Genomic DNA, 7,820 nt, shown 5'->3' on the forward strand with positions numbered 1-7,820 from the left:
AAATTCCTGAGAATTTGCGACACTGTGAAGTCCAATGGAGTCCAGGATGATGCCTATAAACTGCTCTTGTTTCCATTTTCACTTAGGGACAAGGCAGCTAAGTGGCTAGAATCATTCCCAAGGGACAGCCTAACAACCTGGGATGAGGTGGAGAGCAAGTTCCTGGCACGTTTCTACCCACCACAAAGGGTCAATAGGCTTCGATCTGAGGTTCAAACTTTTAGACAAAAAGATGGTGAGACGCTCTACGAAGCATGGGAGAGGTTCAAAGAATTGACAAGGAAATGCCCACCTGACATGTTCCCTGATTGGGTGCAATTGCACATCTTCTATGATGGACTTTCTTATGAATCAAGGAAGGCTATAGACCATTCATCAGGAGGTTCATTGAACAGGAAAAAGACTGTGGAAGAAGCCATTGAAGTGATTGAGACAGTGGCTGAGAATGAGTACTACTATGATTCAGAAAGGCACAACACTAAAGGAGTCATGGAGCTGAACCATGTTGATGCAATCCTAGCCCAAAACAAGGTGTTTGCCAAGCAACTAGCAGAGCTCGCCAGGAAATTAGACACAAAGCAAGTGGCTGCAATACACACACAAGATCAAGAGGAGGTAAGCATTGAAGGAGGTGATTGGGAAGAGGCCAACTATGTGGGAAACCAACAAAGGCAATCATATGATCCACACTCCAACACTTACAACCCAGGATGGAAAAACCACCCAAACTTTGGGTGGGAAAACCAGCAAACCCAACCACAAAACCACAAACCTTACAACCAAAACTCCAACCAAAGATCATACCAAGCCACACAAAACACTTACTCCCAACCACCATATCATGGCCAAAATAATCAATCTGCCCAACCTAATCCAAACCAACAATTTCAAGATCAATTAAACAGGATAGAAGGAAGGCTTGCAACCATGAGTCAAGACATAACCGAATTGAAAAGCTTTAAGGAAGATGTGAGATCAACCTTAAGGAGTCATGGTGAAAAACTCAAGTGGATGGAGTCTCGAGTGGGAGAGCTATCTCAACAAGCCCCCAAGTCAACTGCAGTGTTCCCTAGTGACACTGAAAAGAATCCTAAGGGGGAACAAAAGGGAGTGAGATGGGAAGAATGCAAGGCAATCACCATGTTGAAGGAAGTCTCAGAAGAAGAAGGAATCAGACCCTCAGAAAAGGAGACAGAAATCCTGAAAGATAGTGTGGAAGAAGCTAAGCAGGAAAATGGAATGGAGCAAGCCAAAGAATTGCAAAAGGAAGGCATGCTGGGAACATACCAACCAAAAGCACCATTTCCTCAAAGGTTAGGAGGAGGTGAAAAAGGGAAAACATATTCGAGGTTCTTAGAGACATTTAAGTCTCTCCACATCAATATTCCCTTTCTTGAGATTCTCCAGCAGATGCCTACACATATCAAGTATTTGAAGGAATTGCTAAGCAAGAAAAGGGTTCTAAAGGGAAGACAGACTGTAATAATGAACAAAGAATGCAGTGCACTCATCAAGAAGGATATGATCTCTAAGAAAACAGACCCAGGAAGTTTTCATATCCCCTGCATCATAGGGGAAACAAAAATTGACAGAGGATTCTGTGATCTAGGAGCTAGCATAAATGTGATGCCTCTGACTCTTATGAGGAGGCTACAACTGAATGAGGTGAGATCCACTGATGTAATCGTACAATTGGCTGACAAAACTCAAAAGCAAGCTGAAGGGGTAGTTGAGAATGTGTTGGTGAAAGTGGGAAATTATTTTATCCCCACAGACTTTGTCATTTTGGACATGGAGGAAAGCTACCTACACCCTATCATTTTGGGAAGGCCATTTCTAGCCACTGTTAGAGCGCTCATAGATGTAGAACAAGGAGAGCTAATTTTGAGAATACAAGATGAACAGCTCATTTTTCATGTTTTCAAACCTACATCTGAGCCTGAACCAGAACCTGAAAAGCCTAAGGACGATTATAGCAATCCATGTTTGGAGGAAAGCAATCCAACAGCTGAAACTCTAAAACAATCCTTTGAAGGCAAACAAGAAGTGCAGGAGCTAAAGCCACAAGAATCAATAGAAACAGATCAGCAGGGTCCTCCTACCATAAGGGTCAATGAAGAAATCTTCCAGAGAGAGGGAAGAATTGTAAAGAAGTTGCCAAGAGGGTGGAGAAACAAGAAAATTCCCACTGAAGGCTTCTCTCTGGGAGATAAAGTGATACTAAGTCATTATTTGCCAATTCCACCTGACCTCAAGCCCATTCCTTCCCAACTCCCTCAAGTGTTCACAATCAGGAAAGTTCTTTCAATGGAACATTTGGAAATCATGAAGGAATCAAATGGGGATGTTTCCATAGTAAGAGGAGAGGACATCAAGCACTACAATCCACCCTAACAAGGGACAACCGTCAAGCTAGTGACGTTAAAGAAGCGCTTCATGGGAGGCAACCCATGTTTTAGTATCCTTACTCTTTATTGTTTTGCTCTGCATCTAATAAAGCATGGTTTCTTAGGCATGAATTGAATGTTTGGGAACAACTGTTGATAAAGTGCACTAAACATTGCATGTAGAATACAATTGGGCTCTAAGTTTGGTGTGCCTGAAGGCACACCCAAATCTTACTCACATTGTATTCAATCTTTCAAGGTGCACAACCAAATATTAAGTTTGGTGTTCCTTTTGAACACGGTTAATGAAAGGCAAGAAGTTCCTTTGGACTTCAATTCATGACAAGTATACCATTTGCATGTTTTAATACTTTTATTTCAATTACTTTAGGTAGTAAATTTGTTTAGGATCAAAGAGCCAAAGTGACTATGATTTATTAGAATTATGCACATTCATTAAGGACAACCAACATGGATTTCATGACATCAGGAGACATTACCAAACATTAAGTTTGGTGTCCATTAATAAATGTGCATACACACAAAGGTCACGGCTATAAGCTCATACAGACAATCATTGTTTTACAATTCAAAAAGAATGAAAAACATGTGCAAATACTATTCACATGGACCGAAAAATAATAGCACATTTGTTTGTTTGTGCAGGTACAAAAGGAAGGATAAGAATGGAGGAAGAAGACAAGAAGGGAGGCACGGTTCTTGGTCAAAAAGAAAGATCAAAAGTCTTTGAAGCTAGCACATGGGAAAAGGAAATTCTGCATGAGAAGATAGCTACATGTACAATCAATGCACCCAGAATACTTCCAAGAAAGTGAAAAGCTATTCGTCCTTCTTCCTAATTCATATATTACCATCAAGCAATGCCTCACAAATTCACCCTAGCCGTCCAATTTTCACTTACACACATTATAAAGAACCAATTGGGGGAACGAGTTCCACACCACCAAACCGTCTTCTTGCACATTTTCTTTCATCATAAGCATAGCCATCTCTTGCCGAAACAACCTCACCACACTTCTAACCACACTTTCTTACTTTACCTTGTCAACTTTAGCTTGTCACTTACCAACACTAAGGAACCAATGGCGGCCTCATCTAGCCACAAAAGAAGAAAGGATAAACAACCAATGGAAGAGGAAAGGGAATTTGATGCATGGAAATACAAATCGGTTTTCCATGAGATTCAAGCTGAATGGATGAGACCAAAAAGGGTATTAGCTGAGGTTCCCTTTGACCTTGAACAGGATGAGTTCCCAGGTATTTGGGAGAAGATCAAAAAGAGGAAGTGGGAGCTTTTAACTAAGCCAATCACAAAAATCAATGTCAACCTGGTGAAGGAGTTCTATGCCAATGCAGTGAGGGAGGATACAACCATGGAACCCACATACAAAAGCTATGTGAGAGGGGTGGAAGTTGACTTCAGCCCCAAAGCAATCATGAAAACTCTTGGCCTGAAAAACATACGTTTCAGCCAAACAAGTTATGAGGAAAGGATGATAGGAGAACCTGACTATACGACTATTGCTGAAGACCTTTGTGCCATCAGAGCTGAATGGGTAAGAAAAACAAAAGGGGCTCCAAGAGTCTTGAGAAGGGGAGACCTAACTGTAGAACCTATGCACAATTACTCAAGAGGGGGGGTGAATTGAGTAATGCAACAACAATTTATCTTTTTGCGAAGCAAACGCTATTTAGAGTGGTTCGGCACAATCCTTGTCCTACGTCCACTTTCTTTCTCAATCGCAATTGAGAAGTTCCACTATTGCCAAGCTTCAAGGTGCTCGCGCAAAACCTTTTACAATCCGAGTCCTTAGTTTCTAACACCTCACGGTATGTGATCACCACTCGTATACTAACCCACTCCACTTAGAGATACCTTCTCTAAGATTTGCCTTGAGTACTTAGTATACCTCTTTGGTATCCTCACCGACTATAGTGTTTATAACTCTCGACTCAACCTTGGAGATCACACTCCAATTTACAAAGTGTACAAGAAAACAATTCTCAAAGAATTGTTGAGATGAAATGAGTACTCTCTAGAAGAGTGTATGATTACAAGTTTAGCACTATTGAACCAATTGATATTGCTCTCTCAAATTGTGTATTATAACACCTTAAAAAATGTGTAGAATGAAAGAATATGAACAAGATAGTTTTCAAATACTCAAAGTTGTGAAATAAGGCTTCAATCCATCCATTTATAGATTTCCTAAACCTTAGAAACGTTGGGGAATTAATGGGATGGAGCATTTATGTCAAAACTAGCCGTTTTTTATGTTTTTGAATTATTTGCATCGATGCATATCACTTTGCATCGATGCACATATGCCTTTGATGCTGAAATTTGAATTTTCAGCTAGGTTGCATCGATGCAAGCATCTTTGCATCGATGCAACAAGTCGTTGCATGCTTTGCATCGATGCAAGATAAGTGTGCATCGATGCAAACCTCAAAGAACGGTTTAAAAACACTTTAAAATGCTTAGGATTGATCTCAAATTTGTTGGAGTCAATTCCTATGCTTTTGTACCTTTGAAAACAAGTTTTTAAAACCTTTTGGCTAGCATTGAATCATCAAAACATTTTGTGAGTGTGTGTTGAGAGATTTAACATTTGGTTCTTAACAAGAAGTTACCTAAGTCCTAAGACTCTATACATGTCTTCAAAAGTTGTGGACTTGAGTTTCTTGTTGTTGTTGTGTTTGCTTTCAACCCTTGATGTTTGTTCATTTAAGATGTTTGTTGATTTGTCCTTTCATGTCGTTTGTTGGTTTGTCATTCATCAAAACCTACGAATACAAACTTCTCATACAAGCAACATGATTTACAATTTCCCCCTTTTTGATAATGACAAACCAATTTTGAGGATATATATTTATAAATGATTTTGAAAGCAACTGTAATGCACTTTTCTTTATAGAAAACTTTTGCAAGAGTTCCCCCTAAATATGTGCATTTGTTCCTTTAAGAGGGTGAAAATGAATTTTGGTATCAAAGTTTTTTGCTTTAGCGGAAGTCTTTTGAAATCATTGTTTTGCAAACTTTTTCTTTCTTTTCAAAACCTCAAATATTTCAAATCTTCAAATATCCTCAACCTTTTCTTCCCCCTTTTGACATTATCAAAAAGAAGAGAGTTTGATTTCCTCTTTTTATATATGATAAACATGCATATTTCCCCCTAAAGAAGTGAAATATATCAAACATGCATATTAACTTAAAATAGGAGTACCAAGCCTATTTTGAGTCATTTACTAAAAAGGCATACAAGCAATAATCATTAAACAGATATTTAAGTATTTAAACCATAAGAGAAAACCTTAGCTTACTAGGAGTTAGTTTAACAGTTCATATGATCAAATAAACATAAAGCAATAATAAGAAAAAAAATGACTTGATGAAGAGGAGATAATCAATCTTGGTCTTCATTATCATCACTATCCTCTTCATATGGTAGGTGGATGCCAAAATGCTCATATAAGTCATCAAGACGACGATCCAAGCGACCCGTGCGATGATCTACACGAGACACACGACGATTAAGTGCTTCAAGTTGCCTACCATGCTCAACTTCAATCCTTTGGATGTTTTGGTTGATGGATTGTAATTTTCTCATTACATCAACCAAGGAGGGTGGTTCTTGAGCTTGAGGTGCTTGTGGAGGAGCTTGCTCTTGAGGATCTTGCTCATCAACATTTCTTCTTCCCATTTTATTGAGAAGGTGAGTGTTGATACAAGATTGGGGTGGTACTTCCTTAGCAATCTCATTTGATACATCAATACCAACATAATCGAACACTTTAGACCATAGGCAAAGGAATCCCAATCCACCATTTCTATCCTTCATCTTGAGCCTAATCATATGTTGTAATATAAAGTATGGCCAATTAATCTTAATCCCATTTATCATAGCCCACATGACAATCAAATCTTCATCAGTTACATTCGCATGCCCGGATATTCTAGGTTGCAATACATAGGTGACTAGATATAACAAAGTTCAATGTTCCGCACTCATTGAATTGCAACTAATTTTAGAGTGAGCTCCTTGTACAAGGTTGAACAGATGCATGGCATTTTCCTTAGAATAACCCCATTCATCAATTGGGGTTTTACCACCTTGAAACAGGTCACCTTGATTTGGCAACTCCCAAATGGTGGCTAACTCATCATTATCTAGCCTATAATCCTTTCTTCCTAACTTGAAGAGCAATGTGAAACTTGATTCATCTCCCTCAACAATCTCAATCATGAGTGTACTATAGGCTATGGCAACTAGATCTGGATAATATCTACTCTTAATTTGAACAAAATCCATGAGACCTTGATGAACTAGAATAGCTTTAAGATTATCAAACCTATGAATGGCAAGAAGGGTCGGATCCAAATACCTCGGAGGAATTTCCTTTCTTCCGGCGAGTTTTTCCTCATAGAATTGAAGATCTTCATTAGAAGCAAAGTACCTTGCCAAAGGATGATTACTTGGAGGTGGAACCACACTTGAAGAACCTTTTGACTTCTTCATGGTTCTCTTGATTCTAGGCATTGTTGATGATTTTGTTTTATGGGTTTTGTAGAGGAGAAAGTGGGGACTGCAAATATGTAGTTTGTTTGTAGTGGGTATCAAGATTTTGTGAGTTGTATGAAGGTATGTGTGAGTTTGTTTTGGAGGTTATGGAGGTTTGAATGTGGGGATATGAGTTGTGAGGTTGAAGATGATGAAAAATCACCAAATTTTCATCCTTTGGTGGTTCTTTCTTCAATCCTTTGAGTTCCATCATGTATATACTCACTTAAACCATTATAAACTTCAATTTGTTGATCCTCCATTGTTTATAATCTTCAAATTCTTCAATCTACCTCAATGATTAATCACTCATTCATCAACTCATAAACCTGCAAAACAAAGACTAATTGGATATCTCCAATGCTTAAGTCAGTAAGAGATACAAAAAAAATAGCAACATGAATACAATGAATTTAAGCAAATCATATTAGATTAGAATCCAAGATACCAAGTTCATTTCGGATGTTAAAAAAATTTTCTTTACATAAAGGTTTAGTGAAGATGTCCGCTAGTTGTTTACTAGTTTCGACAAATTCAATAACCACATCACCCTTTTCAACATGGTCTCTTATGAAGTGATGTCTAATCTCAATATGCTTGGTTCTTGAATGTTGAACCGGATTCTTTGTTAAATTTATTGCACTAGTATTATCACATTTGATAGGAATGTGATCAAGCATGAGTCCATAGTCCACAAGTTGTTGTTTCATCCATAAAATTTGGGCGCAACAACTACCGGCAGCTACATACTCGGCTTCGACGGTAGACAAGGCTACACTTACTTGTTTCTTACTATACCATGAAACAAGAGAGTTTCCTAGTAAGTGACAAGTGCCGCTAGTGCTTTTCC

At 38.5% G+C, this 7,820-nt stretch overlaps 1 non-coding gene across 1 annotated transcript; it reads right to left on the bottom strand.

Moving 5' to 3' along the window:
- Positions 1–195: 195 nt before the first annotated feature.
- Positions 196–299, bottom strand: LOC127747104 (small nucleolar RNA R71). Its single transcript, XR_008008907.1, has one exon. It is a non-coding gene; the product is annotated as a small nucleolar RNA R71 (small nucleolar RNA).
- Positions 300–7,820: the final 7,521 nt, after the last annotated feature.

This window comes from Arachis duranensis, chromosome 4 (genome assembly GCF_000817695.3).
Source record: "Arachis duranensis cultivar V14167 chromosome 4, aradu.V14167.gnm2.J7QH, whole genome shotgun sequence".
NCBI lineage: Eukaryota > Viridiplantae > Streptophyta > Magnoliopsida > Fabales > Fabaceae > Arachis > Arachis duranensis.